This window comes from Paramisgurnus dabryanus, chromosome 22 (genome assembly GCF_030506205.2).
Source record: "Paramisgurnus dabryanus chromosome 22, PD_genome_1.1, whole genome shotgun sequence".
Lineage (NCBI taxonomy): Eukaryota > Metazoa > Chordata > Actinopteri > Cypriniformes > Cobitidae > Paramisgurnus > Paramisgurnus dabryanus.
The window spans coordinates 6,864,028-6,888,235 of NC_133358.1; the positions used below are offsets into that span (position 1 = coordinate 6,864,028).

Here is a 24,208-nt window from a genome sequence, read left to right on the forward strand (position 1 = left end):
GGATCGGTTGACTTGCATGATGGAGCACTGGGGTTTCTGCAAAATATCTTCTTTATTGTTCTGCTGATGAAATAAACATATTGGATGGTGTAAGTGTTAGTAAATAAACTTGATTTTGAAAGTATGCTACCGTTTTATTACAATTTGTTGAACTTCGTTCATTTATTTTCGTTGCTTTATTTAAATAGCCTACTCTACCTTGTCAGTAATTACTGTGCTGCTAATTTCTGATACGGGAATGTTTGTTTGTTAGAAAAATGTGTTTTGCTCTTGTGTTTGCTCTTGTGTTTTGTTTCTCTAATGCTGTTCTCGCATGACGCGTGACAGGCACGCCGCTTCCGGCTTGCGCTGTTCTGTAGTATTTTTAAAGTTTATTAATTCTAAACATGTCACATGTCCATATTGCACGAAAAAAAAGGCACTACATTCTCTTGGGTCCGCAGCAACACATCCGTCACATAATAAAACTGTAGATAGACAGACAGACACACACACACACACACACACACACACAAACACACATACACACACACAGAGATTCCTGCCTGTATTGAAGAGAAAAATATGTTCAGCCCCTCCTTCCGAAGCTTCGAATATTCGATTTTATTTCTACTAGAGCTTCGAAGCTCAAAAAATGGTATTCGGAACAGCCCTATCCAACAGCTGTTTTAGCATTCGTTGTTAACTTGTGGACCTATTTTCCCAAACGCCTCACACCCGTACATTCTTCCGCTTAGAGCTTGAATAATAAACACTGCAGCCCAGGTGGTGGCGCTAATCCGCCTTTGCCAATTGCAAGAATAGAAACAAAGTTCCCGGCGCGGAGTAATACCGTACCTCACAGGACATGTAATACAAGTCCATGGAGCTGGTAAAAACTACGATAAAACCTGTTGGAATGCGTCTTTTGCAGCGATTTTTGTGTGAGCATATCAGTGAACACCCCTGACCACTCGGTGAGTTTCACGTCTTTGTAAACGAAAGTTTAATGCATTTTAGGAAGGATTGTTCCAGTGCACCATTAAACCCATTGTAGAGGTCTGAGCTGAAACACAAACACGCGAAAATTCTCAGGGCAGCCGAAAATGTCGAAATTTCAGTCAAAACCATTCTATTTCACCATAAACAATCTGAAAACAGGGCTTTAAGTCTAAAATACCGAACTTGTCCTTTAAGGACTTGGTCTTGACTCGTACTCGACAAAGGTGGACTCGGACCCAACTCTAATACTTTTATAATAGTTTTAGAACAAACACGTAAGATAAATATAAGGAAGAAATAATAGAAAACAGGAAAATTATGAAATATTTAATAAACGCTATTATATTTAATACATGATAGAATTGCTTTTATATGTACTTTAGCGATTCAGACTGTAAAAATAATTGATTTAGCAAAACAGAACAATACATATACATTACATACATGCATATCAGTGGCCAAGCCATTTAAACTTTTATCTATCTAAAAATAAACGTAACGTGATTAAAACGCTATAAGAAACAGTGCACTAAGGGAAACATAGGGGAATCAGACTTCGACAGAACACCGGATCCATAAAAATCACGGTTTAATGCTAAAACACTTCACAACCCTACTGCGGAGCAGTCACTTTCTGCAACCAGTTTGGCCCCGCCCACAAATAACGTCATCTCTGTTTGCAAACACGAAATTGGTCTATAAGATCACCTTATCACACTGTGCAACATGTATCGTTAAAACTCTGGTACGAGAGCCATGTAGACTGTACGATGATGACACGGAAGCTTCGGTAGTGATGGTCGTTTTCGAAGCACTGCTTCATAAGGCTTCGAAACATTTACGAATCTTTTATTTCGAATCAGTGGTTCGGAGCTTGTTTCAAACTGGCCCAAGTCACGTGATTTTAGCAAACGAGGCTTCATTACGTCATAACTGTTTCGAAACGTTTCGAAAATCTGATGGTTCACCACTAGGGGGAGTTGATCACATGACCAGTGTCTAATAAGTTTAGGTGAACTCGGGTCAGTTTTATTATGAAAGTTCATAAAACATTCATCCTTCTGACTAATAACACTGCCATGTTGTCTACTTTTTGTTTATAGACCGATTTAATGACAAAAATGTGCATAATTAAAAGGGTAGTTAGTTTTATTCATTTGTTTGCCCTAAATAAAACTAAAAACATATAATACACTTTTATCTATGTTTTAATTAAGTTAAAAATTTTTTTTAACATATTTTAATAAAAATCTTGCTATTATTTTGTAAAAATGTAAAATGTTTGGACACATCTGCTTATACACTATATTGACCAGCAGGGGTCGCCAGCGTGTGTGGGTTTCGAACTGCTTCGAAAAACTGAATCAATTTTCGAAGCAATTGGTTCAATTGATTCGAAGCTTCGAAAAGCTTCATTTCTCCCATCACTAAGCTTCGGCGGCAGCGTCACACGTTGCGCAACGTCATCAGCATGCGCTCATGGTAAACAAAAGGCTTGTTTGAGATGAGCAAATTCTGCGCAGAATCGATCACCGGTGATCAGCGCAAGATGCATTCCGGTTAGAAAAGTGTCCGACTTACGTCCGACTTGCTCTGATGTCACACTGACGTGTACAAAATAACTCTCGCGATGGAGAGGCGGGCTCGTCGGATTCTACAGCCGAGCGCAGTTGCTCTCCACCGACTGCGTTGACGAAAAGCACGATGGGAAAAGACTTGCTGACGACACAGCTTAATGCTGATTTGCCCGGGAATGTCAGCTGATGACTTTTTAATTCTAAAAACTCCACTTCCTGTAGTAGTTTTTATATTTATTCAACTTGTTCGTGACTTATGACATTGATATTATTAATACATTCCTTTAAACTTTTGTAATGGTGTTGTATTATTTGTACAGTGTGCTGTTTATATTTCACACAGAAACGAATTTGTATTACGTCTAGACTTAGATTACATCCCAACATTTACTAAGAAGCCTTTTCCAATAATGAACAGTTCAGCTTTGTGATTCTCCTTATAAACATCTTAATGTAAATGCATTTGTTGGTATTTCAGTTGCATCTATTTAATCCGCGATAAAATACGCGAACGCGATCTCTTCCATTGCTGACGTTTGCAGTCAACAACACTGCGAGATTCATGAAGCGTCCGGCTTGCCTCCACTTTTTTCACTCCTCCCCTCACTGCAGCCGGCTACTCTCGCCTATATTTCAGGCGAGGCCAGCTGCATCTCAAACAAGCCTAAATACTGGCGCGCAGGTCGTAGCAGCAAACACACTGTGCGTTGATCATGCCGAATTTCTGACACTGTCAGAAAACTATCGTAGGTTATCTTTGGACGCAAGACCGGGAAAACGGCCGTCTTTGAACCTCTCTCATATGACATAGGACCACCGATGGAGAGCCACGATCACAGAAATCGCGACGATTGTTTCACGATGGCAATCTTTCGTCTGGGAGAGCCAATAATATTGCAGTGTATCCCGGGCTTTAATAAGCCCAAAAGATCAGACAGACGTGAGCACTGTATATAGAGAAAAGAACTGACTCTATCTTGGAACAAAAAAGGCAACCCACCCCAACACTAGCATTGAGGTGCCCCACATGTCTGTTTGTAGCTATGGCTCCATATGCAATCCTCCCTTGGAAGGCACCTGTCTGTTAATCAATCAGATGTTTGTACAGACCGCGCCAGCAGCCTTATAGGGGAAGGATTCAGTCCAAAAAACTCTGTCAATCTTGTTGAAGGAACTCCATTCAGCAGCATTAGAAACTTTGACACACGTCAAGTAAACAGCCTTCTTTTTAAATTGTCTCATATAAGTATTGGAACAGAGGCACATTTTGTGTTATTTTAGCTGTTTACCAAAATGTATTCCAGTTACAGTCATATTATGACTATTGGCTTACAGTGCACACTCTCAGCTTTATTTTGAGGGTATTCATATCCAAATTGGCTAAAGGATTTAGGAATGACAGCCGTTTAATATGGAGCTCCCCCTTTTTAAAGAGGTCAAAAGTAATGGGACAGTTGACTTAAAACAACCTGGTCTCATGGGAAATACGTACCTCTGCACACTTTTTTGCAGCGCCACAAATATGTACCAACAGGTACGTATTGCTACAGTTTTGAAAAATAAACGTCCACTGGGGTCGCTAAAGAGAAGAACTCCATGTGACATTACATTAGGAGTTGCATTACATTACATCGCGAGAGTTAACCACGCATGTTGGTTTAATTTGATATAAAGTTTATTACTCTATATAAATCAGGTTAAACGTGTTCAATTCAATCGCTGTTTTATATCTGTCAGTTCTGCTTAGGCTTATTGTATCTCAAAATGATTTTAAATCAGCACATCGTAACTAAAGCGATTAAATGCCATCTTCAGCTTTTACGTGACGTGATGCAGATTCGACCAGTTTATCATATTAGGATAACGGTAACGAGATACTCGTCGAATTGACCACAGTAACGTTATATTTCGGCGTGCGTGCTTAAACCCGATAGGCTAACGTTAAGCGTTGAATTTACCATGCTTTACCACAGTAACAGTATATTTCGGCTACTGCGTGCTAAAACCCAATATGCGTCGAATTTACCATGCTTTACCACGGTAACAGTATATTTCGGCTACTGCGTGTTAAAACCCGATACGCGTCGAATTTACCATGCTTTACCACGGTAACAGTATATTTCGGCTACTGCGTGCTAAAACCCGATACGCGTCGAATTTACCATGCTTTACCACGGTAACAGTATATTTCGGCTACTGCGTGCTAAAACCCGATACGCGTCGAATTTACCATGCTTTACCACGGTAACAGTATATTTCGGCTACTGCGTGCTAAAACCCGATACGCGTCGAATTTACCATGCTTTACCACGGTAACAGTATACTCTCACCTCAGGGCCCCCCCTCCCAGAATGTTTTAGATGTCTTCATATATAAAACACCTCCCTTACGAAAATTAACCATGGTTTTATTGTGGTAAAAGTGTAGTAACCATGTTTTTTTGGTGTATTGATTACTATGAGCAAAATCATGGTTTTCAAAAACCATAGTTAAACCATGGTTATGTAGTTACTACATGGTTAATTAACCATGGTTAATTTTCGTAAGGGCTGATTCAGTTCATTAGCTTGTTAGTGTGTTAATTAAGGAACGTTTTAAACATTCTGGAACAAGACTGATGAGTGGAATCAGGTGTTTCATATAAGGAGATATTTAAAACATTTTGGGAGGGGGACCTTGAGGACTGAAGTTGGGAACCACTGACCTAAAGGATTATTAGGAACACCTGTTCAATTTCTCATTTATGCAGTTATCTAATCAACCAATCACATGGCAGTTGCTTCAATGCATTTAGGGGTGTGGTCCTGGTCAAGACAATCTCCTGAACTCCAAATTGAATGTCAGAATGGGAAAGAAAGCTGTGGAGTTTAATCAGACCCAGCGCACACAAAAACCATGCGCGAGTGAGAGATACGAGCAAGCGAACACTCTTCGAGCGCGAAAAAGCAGCACACAATTGTGTAAAGCATCCTTGCGAGAGCGCACCTCCGCTCAGCGCGCACAAATGCAGTCACGCGAGCAAGGTCTTGGATGAGCTTTTGCTCGACTCTAACTCTCTCTATGCTCTCACAGCTGCACCACACACGCTCGCTCGATCAATATGACTTTTGGGTCTTTGGGGGCGGGACATTGACTGATGTCTTCGTGCCTATGATTGGTTGGTTGATTTAATCAGTGATTTGCATAATCTTCTGTTCTCAATTCGTATCCAGTCAATCTAGGTAGAGAAGACACGTTTTAATAGGACCCTTATGTCGGAGCCAACCCTATCTCCCGGCGAATTCGTAATAATTCAAACGATTTAACCAAGTGGCTAAATCGTATGAAATCATACGAGCTGGCTCGTACGAAATCGTACAATTAGTTCATCGCATTTAACACAGCCCTGTGTCGCAGGGATTTCGTGCTAATTAATACGAATATATTAAATCGTACTATACCATACAATTTTGTTCATCGCATTCAAGAAGCGTGACCTGTAGCCAGAAAAAAACCTCTGGGTGTGCATCTGAAAATCTTTGTGTGTCACAGGCAGACAAGATAACCAGAAACGCTGGGGAATTCAGGTGCTTTAAATCGACTCATCTCGTTATAGATCAAGATAATTTATGAAGATCTTTAAACGAAGGATTGGAATATCAGATAGTTGACATGGTAAGCAAGTTAGTTAATATTTTTAATGAAAAAAAAGGAAAAATGAAATAAAACAAATATTATTTAAAATCAACCCTTTCACGCGCAAGTTACAAATATTTTATCTGACCCCTTGTGTCCATGGTGACGAGTCATGATTGTCACGTGACACACCGCAACAACAATAATGTATGCTATTATATATATAAGTAAACAACAACAGCCCAAGTTTAGTAAAAAAAAAATTGAAACTATAAATAAATATTCTGCATCCATTTTAGGTGTGCCACTGTGGGTGGCTCCGGCACACTCGTGGCTACGCCCCTGCCGTGACCCAAATCTCCTTCGCACATCATCGCGATATTTATCATCAATTTACAAACGTCATCACATCTCGGTGAGTATACCATAAAGTGTATGTTTGTTCGATTTTAAATCATTTTAAACGATTTTTCATTATATGTTTTTTATTAATCCAGATCGGCTTCTAAATGTTCTCTGAATTGTATTGGTCATCTATATTACATTCTTTCTTTTTGTTCAAAATAGTTCAACACAACACATAATCAAGCAGTGGGTGATTAGCGCGTGATTAAAAGCTAGTCACGTTATGTTAGTCACCATTAACATAACGTGACAGATCCTCGATCATTTTATTATATTCATATTTTTGGAATTAACTACCAATGTACTTCTACTGTGGTATTTTGTGTTTATAGTACACAAATCGTACCATGTTTTTACCGCAGTTAGTCTACTTCTACTGTGGTATTTTGTAGAGATGAGCCGGATACTCGGCTGAAACGAGTATCTGGTACGGATAAAGCACTTCTGCCGAGTACGAGTATTATACGAGTAATACGTGTCAATATCTGTGCTCGGATTAAATGAAAATCATCATTGGGTAGCTGATTGTGTCAGCGTTCTGTGATAGGCTAGTAGTAAAGCGCCCCTTCCCTACACACATACAGATGCTCTGCTCACTCACACACAGAACAGCTCTCTCTCTCTCTCTCTGCAGCCCCGTCACCTTTCAAAAATATAACATAATCTGGCCCGCAGAAAGATTTTTATTCACTTTGTTTTATATTCGTTTGATTTTTGATTTAAACGTTCATGTGTTCGTTCACATGTCGCGTCTAACAACGCGTTAAAAAATGAATCAAAGCATTACTTTCCAAAGTGCTCGGGAGCGGAAGTTGCGCTCCGTGTCATGGGTCGCGTCCCCCTTTGCTACGCAGCCATTAACCGCGCGCTCCGTGAGGTCGAGGATAACGGAATGCGTGATCGGATTTTAATTCCTCAACTGAACCTCGCGTCAATCATATCATTGTAACCATGCGATTAGTTAATCTGGTCGGGACTTTGTAGTGTTTGTCCAGAGAAGATTTGTTACTTCCGGGTGGATACTCAGCTGTTAAGGGCGATTTATAGTCGTGCGTAGGTCCTACGCCGTAGATCCGTAGCCTGTGCGTAGCTCTGCGTAGCCTGACGCGCACCTCACAAAATTCCTAACAGCGCGTCGGCTCTACGCGGACCGCAAGCTCTGTGATTGGTCCACCAGAACCCCTCCCGTCAGGTAAAAAAACTGCGTCATAGGTATTTCCGTTTGAGACAGTGAAAACAAAGATGAGCCAAGTTGAGGAGTGATTTAACTCAAACTTCAACATAAGTCGCTGTTTATTTACTTCCATCATTGCTGGTCTTCTCAAATTATACACAACAAGTTGCTATTTCTTCTTCGTTTGTGGGTTAACTTGCTTAGCTTCTTCTTCTGTGATGAATTCTGCTGCTACTGTGGTTACACGCGTGATTACTGCCAACCAGCGGTTTCGCGTGTGTTTGCACGTCGACGCGGACGGCGACGCACAAGTATAAATGAAAACCGACGCGGAACCTACGCCGTCGCTGCTACGCCGTAGGACCTACGCACGACTATAAATCGCCCTTTACTCAGAGAAGATTGAGCTGCGGTGGGGTTAGTTCACATCAAGTTACAGCATCTAATGGCGACACCGCATATGGAGGTAGTAATGCAACACATTTTAAACTACAGATAAGAAAAGAGCCATCAAAGTGCCCAGGTTAAGAAAAGAAAAAAGATGAGGAGAAATGTACAGAGGATAAAAGTATGTATACTGCTATAATGAAGTATATAATGAAGTATAATATTATGTAGCTTGTATAATTTTTTTCTGTCCAACTAGCTTATGTAAAATTGACTACCCATTCAAAAGTTATGGGATCACTTTCACTTATTAATATTTTCCCACATATAATAGAAAATTCATTAAAACTGAAATAACAAAGAACATAACGAAGTCAATACTATGACTGTATATTAAAAAAACCACTGCTTATATATTTTCAAGTATTATTATACATTAAATAATAGAAATTAAACATGACATTTACAGAAATAATGAATAATGTACTTTTTTAAACGTTAAAATAGCTCTTTTTCTAATCCGCAATAAATATAACAATTTCTGATCAACCCATATATTAATTGCATGCTCAAAATAAAATAACGGCTAAAGCCACGCCCATTTCAAGACAAACCCCGCCCACTTCCGGGTTAGGCCACACCCACTCCGAGTACAGATATAGATACAGATAATTCATATGGTTAACAGATACAGATAATGCTGTACTCGCTCATCCCTAGTGTACAGTATGTGATATTTTACCACTTTGCTTTAATCATAGATCAAGTACAGTACCAGATGTATTGATGGGTTTGGGCTCACAGACGGGGAAGGAATGGAAAGGTTGTGGTCTTTCCTCCAAAGATTTGCCAGAGTCACAAAGGAGATGACTCCATCTCATCACCTTGACCTACTGACTGATGCCCTTTTGCATTATGGACGGAGGAAATCAACTGACCTAGGTGTGTCTACTGCTGTATAACCTTTCAAAATTCTGTGCTGGTGGTTCACTGTTTATACATTTTATATTTTCTGGAGTGAAGCCGATCACACACAAAATGGTAAGCATACTATAAGTAGATTAAACTGTCTTTTCAGAGGTGCAGCTCCTGCAAAGAGTAGACAAAGCAGAGAAAATATTGATTCTCGCTCCTCAAGAAGATATCTCATCTGTCATCAGAGAGGCACCAGGTAAACAATGCACATAAGAAGCAGGTAACAATTAGTTGTAGATGGGAGAATATTACATTCCATTTATAAGTGCATTTTGCACAAGAGTATTTAGGATTTATGTGTGTCTTGTTTTCTGTTATTGTTGTTGTATAGTGTTGATTTCTGAAGGAGACATGGCGAGATGGAAAAAAAGCTAGCCCAACAGAAACCAATAAGTAAGGAACTGAAGTTAAAGTCTTAAATACTGTAAGAATGTCATGAATACTATTAACAAAGAAACAGAAGTAACATGAAATGAATTACTTTATTAGAGTGGTAGTAATGTCGTCTTTTCTTCAGACACTGTCTGTAGATGGAAAAGGGACTACATCATCAGACTGATTCAGTTCTACAAGTTCAAGTAAGAGTTTTATGTTTTATGTAAGACTATGGTAATTACAGACGTCTTTAAAGGAAAACACCACTGTTTTTCAATATTTTACTATGTTCTTAGCTCAACTTAGATTAATTAATACATACCTATCTTTAGTGGTGCACGATATATCGGCCGCCGATATTAATATCGGCCGATATGGCCATTTTTTTACACATCGGCATCGGTCCGATGTCAAAATAGGGCCGATGTGAACAGGCCGATAATCATTCCTGTGTATTTGACGTGTGTGTAGGAGACGTGAGTGTGGGGGCGAGTATGTTTGTTTTTGCACAAGCATAAGTTACACATGTGCTGAAGCCTGGTCGTTCTTCAAAGTGTCTGAAGAAGATCCTCGCTAAGCTGTGTGACAGGGGTGTCCAATACGTTGATCGCGATCGCAAAGGCAAGGCCGGTAGATCGCACATAATTTAACTGTGTATCCTTATGCTGCTCCATGCCTCCAAGAGTAATTGTGACACACGTAAGTCTTTTTGAGTTGCTGTACGCGCCTTTCTTCTCAAATGTGTTTTTATAAATCTTATGCCTGCCCGCCAGAGCATGTGAGCGGAGCGGGAGCGGTGTGGTAATATTTTCATCAGAGCGCATTTCCGAAATTTCCGCTCCGCTTGCTCAATACGCTCAGCACCGCTCGCTCATCCCAGAATGCCCTTTGGCAATTTGCTAGTTCGAGAATCTGTAAAAATGGCTAGCAATAAGTTATGGAGTTCAAATATTGTTTTAATGAAGTCGCCAGCCTTATATAGGAATGAAAGAAATGAAATAACAGAATAACTGTAGTGTCGTCTGCATCTAGATGCAGTTTTAAAGATTAAAATTAGGCTACTTTAATCTAACTGATCAACACAAATACAAAGCGCCATAATATAGGCTAACTGATTGCTTACCAGCATTAAACCACTTAAAATAAAAACCTTTATAGTTCTCCGCTCCATGGATGAGAAAGCTTCAGCCAAAAACGCCTTTAAACTGACTGAACACTTGACTCTTCCCTGGACATTTAGATATACATTTTTTTCATCAACAGCATGCGTGGAACATCATAAACATTGATAATAATCTGCCGACTCGACTGATTCAGCACGTCCTCTATTTTACAGAGAGTCCGCTTAATTAACGGCTTTTCGTTCGGTCCGCGTGAGCTAAACATTTTTGTTCTATAATTTGCTCTCGCGTAGGCTATATTTCTAAATGACCAAGTAACACTCGGGATAAAATGTAAGTTGTTTTAGATAGCATTTAAGCTTCTGAAATGATGACAAATCAGTCTGACTAAAATGATATATCCAGATGAATTTAGCCAAAATAATGATTTATTCGTTTTCACACTATATAGATACACGTTAATTTATCTACCAATATACTATTGAAAATAACATAAATAAATACTCATGGCCTTCTGTATTGCATTCGTTTTGTACATTTACAGGTTCATAAATACCCAGCAAGCAATTTTGCGGCTAATAGACGTCTAGTAGCCGTCTAAACACCCCCCTGACGTCTAGGCTAAAACAAGGCTAATTTTGGGCTGTCAGTGAAAATCTAGTAGACGTCTATCATAGCCCAAGAAATAGACTAGTCATGAAATAGACGGCTATTAAACGTCTACATATATACGTCTAATAGACGGTGAATGTGGGTCTAGGCTAAAACAAGGCTAATTTTGGGCTGTCAGTGAAAATCTAGTAGACGTCTATCATAGCCCAAGAATAGACTAGCCGTTAAGTAGACGGCTATAAAACGACTACACGTGTGTGTCTAATAAAGAACAAAAGAATGGCTAAAGAATTATTTTTAATCCATTAAAAAAGGTTCTCATAAACATGCAATCATGCAATTTATTACAAAAAATATTGTTAATACAATAGAAATTCAGATAATACAAAATGAAGAAAAACTACTTTTAACAAAAAGAATAAAAACAGTAACAAAATAAAAACATATATAACAAAATACAATTTTAAAAATGAAATAACATCTAAACATTAACAAACTATCTTCAGTTCACGTCAACTTATTAATTGTACTAATTTCTATACCCCCCCCCCGTGCTCCCTGGTGCCTGTTTGAAATGCCCCCATTGCATCCTTCACTTCCAGTTCTGTTGCTGCTGGGAAGTTGTTCAACACAGCATCTGCCAAATATGAAAAGAATGCATGAGACAAGTATTTCTGCTTTATGTTAAATGTGATAGTCATTCTATTTTGAAAAAGTCATATATAAATATTGACAGGTCAACAACAGTAATCATACCGTTCTCATTACTAACAGAAGTGCATGTTTCTCTGCGTGTGTTTAATTACATTTTTGGAACTAGCAATAGAGGCTTAAAGGCAGGGTATCTGATTTTGATCCAAATTTTTTTTTTGTTATGCTGGTTGAAAGTCTCCTCAAATATTGATAGCTCTCACTATGTTAAGTTGTCTAAATGTGTATTTTTATATATTTGTGTCATCTATAAAAGGCGTAGTACCAAAAAACGTTCAACAAATCATTGAACCCTGACCGAATGCAATAATTGGACGTGGGCATGGGCCAGTTACCGGTTTGAAGGTATACCGAGATGTTCAGAGTCAAGGTTTTAATAAAACCACAAAAATTTTCTGTGATACCGTTTTCAATGTATGAACTGTGTTTACACAAAGTGAATTAAATCATGTAATTGAATTCATGTTTACATTTACAATTGAAAGAATATTATCATTTAAAGGCTTTATTTTTACCTGGCATAAACGTTGTTTGTTGCTTAAAAATAAAATGTATTGTGTCCAGTTGAAAAGTTGATGTTTTAATATGCAGACATTTGAAAATAACACATTTTAGTGTCACAATGGCAATACCAAAACACCGTGGTATTTTTGCTTACGGTTATCATACTGCCAGAATCTCATTCCGGCCCATAATTGGACGCATTAAATTTTTGCCCCTCTTCTGTGAACGTGTTTTGCATGCCACTTCACAACCTGTTCACACTCTGTAAAAATAGGGAGAATCAAATAAACCTTCCTGCTGAATTGACACAGGAGCTACAAAACGAAAGACATTTTGAAACAACAAAAAAACATCTGGATGAGCAAAGAGCAAAAACCCAAATTAACATTGGTAAGTTCACTGCTTTTCTGCAAGATGGAAACAGCTACAGGTCTGAAAGGGTCGTTGCAGTGTTTCTTTTGGAAAGGTAGGTATGCAGTGTGATTCTATTTTGATGGATTCAGATTGTATTTTAATGAAACTTGTTGCTTATGTAGTTTGTTTACGAATTAGTGTAATGATATTTATCTTTTCAAATTTCTAAACGTGCTGTATTTATTTCGGATTAAAAAAAGTTGTTTATGTTGGTTATTTTGGTAATGTTATTCACTTTGTCAGTCTTACTGGTTAATGAGATAGGAGTGTGCTTCTGGTTGGTGCGTGTAGGCTAAAGTTAGTATTTTTCAAAATCAAATACCCTGCCCTTTAAGATGCCAAGCATAAAATATTCACAATACAATCTTATTGACATAAAACCTGTCAAATGTCTAAAAATAAAACATCTAAACAATATTGTGTGGATGAGTAAACTGTTGTATCGGCAAAGAGTCATTTAATCTGGGACTTTTAATATTTAGAAAATATTAAAGGAATAGTCTACTCTTTTTCAATATTAAAATATGTTATTACCTTAACTAAGAACTGTTGAATAACCCCTTTATCATCTGTGTGTGTGCACGTAAGCGCTGGAGCGCGCTGCGACGCTACGATAGCATTTAGCTTAACCCCATTCATTCAATGGTACCATTTAGAGATAAAGTTAGAAGTGACCAAACACATCAACGTATTTCCTATTTAAGACGAGTAGTTATACGAGCAAGTTTGGTGGTACAAAATAAAACATAGCGCTTTTCTAAGCGGATTTAAAAGAGTAACTATATTTTATGGCGTAATAGCACTTTTGGGAGTACTTCGACTTGGCGCAGTAACACCCTCCCTCTCCCATTATGAGAGTGAGAAGGGGAGCGGACTTTTCAGGCGAGTCGAAGTACTCCCAAAAGTGCTATTACGCCATAAAATATAGTTCCTCTTTTAAATCCGCTTAGAAAAGCGCTACGTTTTATTTTGTACCACCAAACTTGCTCGTATAACTACTCGTCTTAAATAGGAAAAACGTTGATGTGTTTGGTCACTTCTAACTTTATCTTTAAATGGCAGCATTGAATGAATGGGGCTAAGCTAAATGCTATTGTAGCGTCGCAGCGCGCTCCAGCGCTTACGTGCACACACACAGATGATAGAGGGATGATTCAACAGTTCTTAGTTAAGGTAATAACTTAACATATTTTAATATTGAAAATGAGTAGACTATTCCTTTAAGGCAGTACCGGACTGTCGTCAATTACTCCTCACATAACCTAATGTTATATTAAAAGTACTATTTTGTGAAACACCATTCAGCCTAAAACTACATACAAACACACTTACCTTTAATAACTGAGAACTGATGTTTTTTCAAATGCTTGCTTCTGCAGTGGACCACCACTATTCATGTTGAACTTTGAAATTAATGAATTTTAGTGAACTCTAAAATAGAAAAGACAATGTCGTTAACAGTTGCAGACTGAAATATTTTCTGATTTTTTGTGACCACATGAAAGACTGTTGACACCACAATGTCTGATTAATATTGCATGTTTATAGAATTTACCTGTTCAGCATTCTTCCGGCACGGTCTCTCAAGTTTCTCCCTCCAGTTTCGCACAGCTTTGACACCTGAATAGCACATGCCTATGTCAGTAATTGTTCAGTATTGTATGCTTCAGTGTACAAGTGTTTACAAACCTTAAAGGTTAATGCCCACTGACCTGCAAGTTTTCCCTCACTAACACAATAAAACTCTTTTTTCCAACAGACTAAAGGCCTGTAAGTTAATTCCATATGGAGGAATAGCTTTCCCCCACAATCTATCTCTGCATGCATAATTGTAAAGCACAACTGCCTACATTACTGTAAGGAACACAGTAACTTAGCTAAGTTACAGTAACTTAGCTAAGTTACTGCTGTTACTAAAAAGCAGCCTACAAATCACTCATGTTGATCTTCAGTGTAACGTTACATAGACTCAATTACCTCCACTATTTTATTACATTGCAGGTTGTACTGTTTAGGTTTTATAAAACATGGGTTACTTACTACGTTACACTGTTAAGTAACCGGCAAGAATGTCGCGATTCCAACAACAAATAAAGTAAATCAATTTTAAACACATGTAAAATAAAATAATAAAAAAAACTACAAGACCAAACGAGTGTGGTACATACTTTCCTCGTGGCTGCTCGCTGATGTTGTTGCTTTTCAAACAGCGGAAATCTTTCTCGTGAGATTTGGCCCCGTGTTTGTGTACTGCTGCCATCTAGCGGTTCGGAGTTGTAACTGGATTTTGTTTATCTTTGAAATACGGTCAAATAATGAATGTTATGCGTGACAGCAGATATTCAGATAAGATAAATTAAACCAAACATCTTAATTTCACTGGTGTCTTTGCATGCCTGATAAAATATCATAATTCTTGCAAGTTATTTTGGCAAAAACAAAATTTTATTAAATTCAAGGTTATTTTGGGCTAAACATGGTTTGTTCGTAGTCGGTCTATTTATGAGCTAAATAGTGGCTATGTACGACGGTGCATAAAACACTTTAAAGAAATTAAACAAACCTTGTAATCGCTGTTAACTTTGCTTACAATGACATACCATACATCTCACAAGTTATTTTGGCAAAAACCACATGTAATTAAATTAATGGTTATTTCTGGGCTAAACGTGGGTTATTCGTAGTCGGTCTATTTGTAAGCTAAATAGTGGCTAGTACAGACGGTGTATAAACACTTTAAAGAAATGAAACAAAATACCTTAATCGCTTTGAACTTTGTTTACATGATTAAATATCATACATCTCACAAATCATTTTGGCAAAACAACATGTAATTAAATTAATGGTTATTTCTGGGCTAAACGTGGGTTATTCGTAGTCGGTCTATTTGTAAGCTAAATAGTGGCTAAGTACAGACGGTGCATAAAACACTTTAAAGAAATGAAACAAAATACCTTAATTGCTTTGAACTTTGTTTACATTATTAAATATCATACATCTCACAAATAATTTTGGCAAAACAACATGTAATTAAATTCATGGTTATTTCTGGGCTAAACGTGGTTTATTCGTAGTCGGTCTATTTATGAGCTAAATTATGACTACGTACAGACGATGCATAAAACACTTTAAAGAAATGAAAAGAAATACCTTGTAATCGCTGTTAACTTTGCTTACATGATAAAATAGCATCCATCTCACAAATTATTTTGTCAAAAACCACATGTAACCAAATTAAAGTTTAATTGGGCTAGAAGTGGGCTAGGCTCAGCCCGGCTCTATCGGGTCTATACTGAAACGAGACGTTGAAATGACGGCTATTGCTTGCTGGGTACTGTCTAATTTTAATTTCTTTAAGACAGAGCTGTGTTCTGTTTTTACTGATGCAATATAAATTTGCACTTAAAAAACCTCTTGTTAAGAAATTGTTCTTCAATTTATTTTAGTTTTTTCAAATAATATATTTATATAACAGTATAGTTTGTTAATCTTTCTCATAAGGGGAACGAATTATTATAATATTTCATAATTACTTATTACATTTATTATTACTTAAAATTAGTAAAACATGTGGATGTCGTGGAAACAATTTGTTAATTTTAATTATATCCGGAGCTCCGTATCAGTTAAACTAGGTCTAATAGCCAACACACAACTGTACATCACTGCGATTTATCAGCAGCTACTTAATTAAATGCAATTATCCAAGAACGTCAGTACAGAAAACAATTAGGCTTGCTAAAAAACAATTTTATGTCGGAGCGGGATCTGAGCGGGAATTGGTTTATTTGCGAGCGTGAGCGGAAACTTAACGGAGCGCTTGCTTGGGCGGTGAGCGACTGAGTGGAGCGCTTGAACAGTAGACCCCGCTCTGCTTCACCCACATGCTATGCTGCCCGCTGCAGCTCAGTCATGTAAACTTCCGAAATTTAGAGTCGGGTCTGTCTGCGTCCTGCAAGACGGAGGCGTCAGTTGTAGTAGGCGTGACTTGTAGTAGGAGGCGTGTCTTGTACTTTTCTAAATCGCGGTCCACCACGCGAGATCTTCCTCTTTCACGGTAAAAAAGCCCTTCTAAATCCTCTATTACACACTGCAAACTTTCGGGAGTGACAACCGCATTTAAATGCGGGAGTGAATCCCTTAAATGTTCGTTACATGTCTGTACGGCACAAAACTCACTCCCGAAAATGTGATGATAGACACAGAGATAACCATAGCAACGTTCTGCCATCTGGCGTCTCAAAGCTTTGACCGAAATAATTTAACAGCATTATGTTTTGCAATAAACCAGCGTCTTGGAGTTGTGCATTGCACGCATTTGTAAAACAGCGCGCTGTCATGCAGTGTTGCCAGGTCCTCGTGTTTTTTGTACGTACTGTTTTGGCGCTTAACCGTTTATGGCTTGCTTTTGGCTCATGAAGCGAACAAGTTTTTGGTGTTATTAAAGTGTAAAGGTACAGGGACCCAATATTTTGATATTTGAGGTAAAGCACTTTATTTTGGTTTATTATTGGAATTTTCCTGTTCGCTTTTTTTAGTGCAAGATCTGGCAACACTAGTCAGCAACTTTTCCCCTTCTAGGAATTTAGTTTTTCAGAAGAGAGACCTGTCATATCCATGATCCACATTTGAACACTTTAGTTGTGATGTACACACTATGCAGAGTTTTTATAAATGCGGTGGTCCCCTGCATTTTGCGGAAGTTAATTCGGTTGTATTATGCGGTTGTCAGAACAGGATTAAGCATTAAAAGGTGAAGTGACAACCGAATTAATAAGTGACAATCATATTAATAAGTGACAACCATATTAATAAGTGACAACCCAATTAATATGCAGTGTGTACGGTCTACATCGTGGTTCACGGATCACGCGAGCTCTCCTCGAGTACATCTCGAAAGTTAAGATGATAATCTTTTCCCAAAATTGCCTAATTTGGAGGCTTCAAATCTCATACGGTTTGATTTATAAATATACAAAGGATAACATAAAAAATAGACTCATAAGGCACTTCTTTAATTTATTATAATAAAACCCCTGGCTTAGTGTCGTTTTCTTTTTGTTGTAAATATAAACATCTGATGAAAAATGCCATTGTCATCACTTTCAATTATTGTTAATCCCTGAACGTGTTAATATATAAATTTTATTAATACGAGTAATTAATAAATTAATTCATTGTATTTAATTTAATTAACCAGCAGAATCACAGTGCCAAAACACTCCACCCATACGTTTTTTGAAATATGCACAAATGTATGCACAAAACGAAAATTGGAAATAATGGAAATTTACCATTAAAAGGCTTTTGTCATTATCCTCAGCCTGTCCTAACCTGACCCGTTTTCAAACAGCCTCTAAATCTATTTTAATGACAAATTCACTACAAACACATTGATGCCCAAAGTTATTGCTAACATACAAGCTTATTTTTAAAATAAAACTTTCATAATTTCACTTCTGACTTTGAGGTAGATCTTGCGTGGTGGACCGCGATTTAGAAAAGTACAAGACACGCCTCCAACTACTACTAGTCACGCCTACTACAACTCACGCCTCCGTCTTGCAGGACGCAGACAGATACTGTTGGAAATTTACCAGAATGCAATCGCATCGCATTCTTGCAGGCAGTGCACGCGCCCAGGGTTTGTGCCCGCGCGCAAGCGAGCGAAGGAGGGAGAGAGAGCGGCAGCGTTGTGCTGATTTATATGCTGCTTCTAATACTATTGTCATTTTCTTTCTAGTTTGTTTTACTAAACCGTATCTCCGCTATTTTAAACAGTACTCGACATGAACTCCAGGATTTTTTTAACTCCTCAAAAAAATAGAGTAATGGTGACAGCCCTAAATCTAATGTAGAGATATATTCAGTATAGTCCACGCATTTAAAGTGTTTTTTAGCATGTAGATCTTGTCGGCTTTATCATTTTAAAAGTAGATCACCACACAAAAAAGTCTGGACACCCCTGCTGCTGTATACAATGAGAGTGAGGGCCGGGTGATATGAGAGGGAGTTCGGGACAAATTGTTCAACACAACCAATTTGATCACCCACTTAAAAAATAAGCATCCCGAAGCTTACAAAGAATAAGCTTACATATCAATCAGCTAATTGGTGACATTTTGCACATGGGTAATGGTGCCCAATCAGTCATTTCTGGGAATAAATTACAAAAGTAAAAAAAAAGTGTTTTGGAAAATAGCTCTTTATTTGATTATCATTAAAATGTGTTTTCTATACAGAGATATCGGCATCGGCAAATATCGGTATCGGCCATAACAGACAAGGGTCATATCGGTTATCGGTATCCGCCAAAATTTTCACATAGTGCATCACTACCTATCTTGATTCAATGCATGCACTTTTAGTCTTTGTTAAGCACTTCGTGAATGTGTTGGCATTTAGCCTACCTATAGCCTCATTCATTCCTATGGCTCCAAACATAATTTTTTTTTTGTGCCACCATACTTACTCGTCTGAATACATGGAAGTGTTTGGTGGCTTCTAAATTCATCCCTGTTTGGAGCCATATGAATGAATGGGGCTAGGCGAAACGCTAATACAGGGGTGTCAAACATGTGGCCCGCGGGCCGGATGCGGCCCGCAAAGGTGTCCAATCCGGCCCGCATGATGATTTATACAGTTTTATTAAATATTACTTACTTACTTATTCATTTAGCTGACGCTTTTATCCAAAGCGACTTACAATTGCTATGTCAGAGGTCGCACGCCTCTGTAGCAAACTGGGGGTTAAGTGTCTTGCTCAGGGACACAATGGTGTGTCACAGTGGATTTGAACCCAGGTCTCCCACACCAAAGGCGTGTGTCTTATCCACTGCGCCATCACCACCCATACATATTTTAAAAACCCTTTTAGGTGGGTGTCTAGTTCGTTTTTAAAATGAGAGACTTGCGGAAAGCAGCAAAACGCGGAACATAGAGTAAACACGGTGCCCAAAAATCTTGCCGTTTTATTGTTGCCGCTCCGCTAAAGATCCACCGATTCTGGTAATCCACTTCGTGTTTTCCCGACCGCTCCGCAGCATCTCTGTGTCCACTCTCTGCCTGGAGAGCAAAGACGACAGTTTCCGAAGTTCGTTGCATTAACAGGTGGATTCATTACATTATATCAGTTGTTAAACCGCAGAATTAGTAATTTGTAAGTATGTTTATGTATTTCTTCCGGTAATGATTTGCTGTCAGTGTTCTAAAAGTGCTAACAACTTAGCAAGCAAACAACAAAATATCCACATTCTTATTAACGTTACAATGCTTGTCTAATCGATTTAATGTTCCTGATCAGATCTAAGTTAATATAAACACTAAACTTGCTGTTGTTGGCACACTTTGTAGACAAAAAATACAAAAAACACCAATGCCTTCACAAAATAACAACAGAGAACGGAAAGAGAGGCTTTTAGCAGCAGTTCAACATTGCAAACATGGATTCAAAGCTCCATCAAGCCAGCAGGTAAATTATATTGAATATTTAGCAGATTGTCACACTTTAATTCTTATTATATTTCCCATTATAATCACTTGTCTAAGTTGATGCTAGTAATATAACACATAATATTTATAATACTTTATTAAAACCATAATAATAGTACCACCACCCATAGTGCCATTTTTGGTTTGGGCCACTGCCCCATCTAGCATTTTCTAAATGACTGTTCTCATCTCATTACAAATATATTCCAAAGAAAAGTGAATGGTTTATAAATAATTTTGGCATTAAGGCAAAAGAAGTTAAATTAAAGCTTTTCAACCTATAATATACAGTATGAGTGTGACCTTATGAAATGTAGTTTTCACAGAGCTGTGTGTTTCTCTGGTTTTCTTGCTAAACAAACTAATTAATTGGTTTGTTTAGTTAATTTTAACACAATTATCAGCACACTAAGGTTTAAAAAAATTATCCGGCCCGCACTTCATGGCGTTATTTACCATCCGGCCCTCAGCATAAAATGAGTTTGACACCCCTGCGCTAATACATTCACATGGCGCTGTACAAAGATTAAAAGTGCACGCATTGAAAAAAGATAGGTATGTATTAATTCGTATAAGTTGAGGTAAGAACATAGTAAAACAGGGCTACTCAAATCTTACCCTGGAGGGCTGGAGCACTAAAGAGTTTATGTACCATTAACCACCTGTGATTTTCTAGTGATCATGAAGACCTTGATTAGATTGCTCAGGTGTGTTTGATCAGGGTTGGAGCTTAACTATGCAGTGCTTTGGCCCTTTAGGGTAAGATCTGAATAGCCCTGCAGTAAAATATTGAAAAACAGTGGTGTTTTCCTTTAAGTGCCTTGCTGATGTGCTTCAATGTGTGATTATAGTAATGGCATAGTTTTGAAGGAAACTGCCACCACAGTGGTTATAAATAAAAATATTGCAGCATTATTGCAAATCGTCATATGGTGTAATTAGTAATCTATTACCACCAAGGCCTTACTTGTAACATACTGTATGTTTGGTCAGGTGTACCACGGTAATGCTTTCTTCTTGCTAGCTACTGAACTTTTGTGCTGTACTTTTTGTAATGTGTAGATATTAGAATTGTGGACTCTGCTGAACATTGAGAAAAAATACCGTATTGGGAGAAGATGGCAAGAGTCTGATTCAAACTTCCAGTCTACCCTTAAAGATGTGGACCGTGAGCTCAGAGTCCAACTGCAAGGCTAGAACTGAATCAAGGGAGAGAGCAGTCCTCCACCTGAGAAGAATATATCCAGGTATAGTGCTATAAGTGAATAAGTAGATACAATATGACATTAAGTTTAAACTTAAAAAGGACTATAATACAAACTAATACATTCATTTTTCTGCATGCTTGTTTCCTAGCTTTGCTTCAGATGGGCAGGGCATTGCCATTAGACTCTCCAAGCAGGTAGCCAGCTCCAACAATAGACTGAGACAGGCAATATAAGAATACAACAGCATTCAATGGTCACCGCAGATGAGCTTCTTACCTCCGACAATTGATTTTCAGGAATCATGTGATCCCTCTTGGCATGTCTACTTCTGCTTTGATGACACTGTAAGTATAATTACTTTACCCTAGTAACCACACAGCAGTCACACTAGTAACCATCTGACAAACTAACTACCTGCAAATCATATTAGGAACCACGTGGTAACATAACATAGCATTTTGTTTTCTTTTGTCTTCTAGATTGAAGAAGATGATGTTTCGAGGAGTCTAAAAAGGCGAGGGATTGATGCCTTACATATGAAGACTCATGCAAAAGCTGCTCTCATTCAACGCCTCCAACAGCTGGAAAGAAAACTACATCAAGCCATTGTGATGTTTCACCCACATGTATCAGACTTTGTTCCTGCGGACAACCCCCACATGTGTCAGGCCCTCCCCATGCCAAGCATACAGACACTGGTATACAATGATAAGAGTGATAATGATGACAATGTGGATAAATATGATAACTAGCACTACAGATATTTTTAAATTTCTAGTCTGATATTGTATTCTGTAAAAAGAATGATGTAAAATGTATAGTATATGTTGCAGCATATCATAGAAACCTTTATGGTGGTATAATATAATGTTCGCCTTACTTGTGCAAACATGATGTTTTACTAGATCTAATTTATTTTAAAGCGTAGGTACTGTTTTTAAGCACACATATTCACACTAGTCTGTGTGAGGACAAAATTGTGTGTTTACCATTGTGATGTTACTTACAGTATTTACTGTAATGTACAAATGTGGTCAATGTGTGTAAGGTGTTTTGTTTTTGTGTGCTAAGTTGAAATGACAAAGTATTGAATCTTGAATCCTTTGAAACAAATACTGTAAAAGTTTGTAAAAAAATAAAATGTTTTCCACAATGAGTTATAGTCATGATTTCAGCTATTGTCATAGCACACTTTAGAGGTGAATGAATGTGATTAATAAATGACTTATACAATGATTTCACAGTCATAATCCACAAGACAGACTGCCACATACAGTAGGTTCTTACGTAACCATTATATTGGCTTGAAATTCTCCCGAACTAAGTTGATGTGGATTAATACTTTTTCTTCCCATTATATTACATTTAGTATTATATAGTTCGTTGCAATGGTGGTTGCTAGGCTGCTATCACTGAAACCACGTAGCTTGCATGACGTGTTTTCTTTTTAAATGACATTAAACATTTTCCTACAGAAAAAAAAACTTGATAACTCAACAATATAATCATTTTGAACAATTTCTAATTCGATTATGAGAAATTAGTTTTTTGGTAGTGTTACGTTCCCAGGAACGTATACTTTATTTTTCCTTTTTATGATTGTTAATGTGGTTGTGTACCTGTGGGTATTGTGTGTGTATGTGTGTGGTTTTCTCTTTGTCTCCCACCAGGTGAGAGGAGAGAGAGAGAGAGAGTGCTCTGATTGCTGTCGCCACCTGCAACTCATTTGGCCTGAGCGTACAACACCTTAAGAGAGCAGCAGCGAAAGACTCTGGGGCAGCCTCCTAAGCATGTTGAATCCTCCTTGCTAAATACCACATTTGTACTTTTCTAGTTGTTGGAGTATTTTCACTCTTTGTTGCATTGTGTTGTACTATCTGGCTGCTTGTAGCTAGTGGTGGGCAGAGCGAGGCTTCGTGAAACACTGAAACAGTTGAATCAATTGTGCCGTATGTTTCGAGACTTCGAAACATCAATCCGAAACCGCCTCCACAGTGACACCTAGCGGTCGTTTGCATGTCTTTACATGAAGCAGCCTTGACAAGATTTTAGACGAGCGCTGACAAATTGTATCCCACATGTTGTTTGATTGACACACAAGTGATAGAATGGGAGAGTGGATAGTGCTCTCGACCCTCATGCGTAGATCTTAGGATCGAACCTGGGAAATTCATGCGCTACGTCATCATAATAAAATGGTTTTTGTTGTTGTTTTAAAATATCTGTTTGACAACTACATGAGCTTTTAGGCTTACAATTGTCGATAACTATAGGCTATTCGGGTCTATTTAATGAAAAAAAAAAAATAGAATAGAGATATACCAAATAAATAATAAGAGATTCATAAAATATATCAAGCCATAGAAAACCACATTGTTTACATATAAAGATATTTATTCAAATATATAAATTGTTCTGTGTTGATAAACTCAACCAGCTACTTTTTTACATATAAATTCTCCAGCCTTTGAAAACAGTCTCATTCTCACACAAGGGACACTTGTTGCTGGCAAGCATTTTTTGTAAGTAGCCTAAGTGTTACATACCTATGAGGAAAAATTACTTCTTTTCAGTAATTTATAGTATTTGATCTTGCCAAAAACGCAGGTATTGTCAGTTTTGTTTCCTACCCTGTCAGTTTAAGATTCGAAGCAGATT

General features: G+C 37.9%; 2 long non-coding RNA genes across 2 annotated transcripts; one reads left to right on the forward strand and one right to left on the reverse strand.

The window, feature by feature from the left end:
* The first annotated feature begins 4,988 nt into the window (after positions 1-4,988).
* Positions 4,989-22,545, forward strand: LOC135785540 (uncharacterized). Its single transcript, XR_010546634.2, has 9 exons — positions 4,989-6,212; positions 6,473-6,588; positions 8,901-9,081; positions 9,218-9,310; positions 9,446-9,507; positions 9,632-9,692; positions 21,405-21,589; positions 21,699-21,894; positions 22,030-22,545. It is a non-coding gene; the product is annotated as an uncharacterized lncRNA (long non-coding RNA).
* LOC135785539 (uncharacterized) lies at positions 11,507-15,570 on the reverse strand. Its single transcript, XR_010546633.2, has 3 exons — positions 14,995-15,570; positions 14,184-14,282; positions 11,507-11,859 (listed from the first exon to the last, which is right to left on the reverse strand). It is a non-coding gene; the product is annotated as an uncharacterized lncRNA (long non-coding RNA).
* Positions 22,546-24,208: the final 1,663 nt, after the last annotated feature.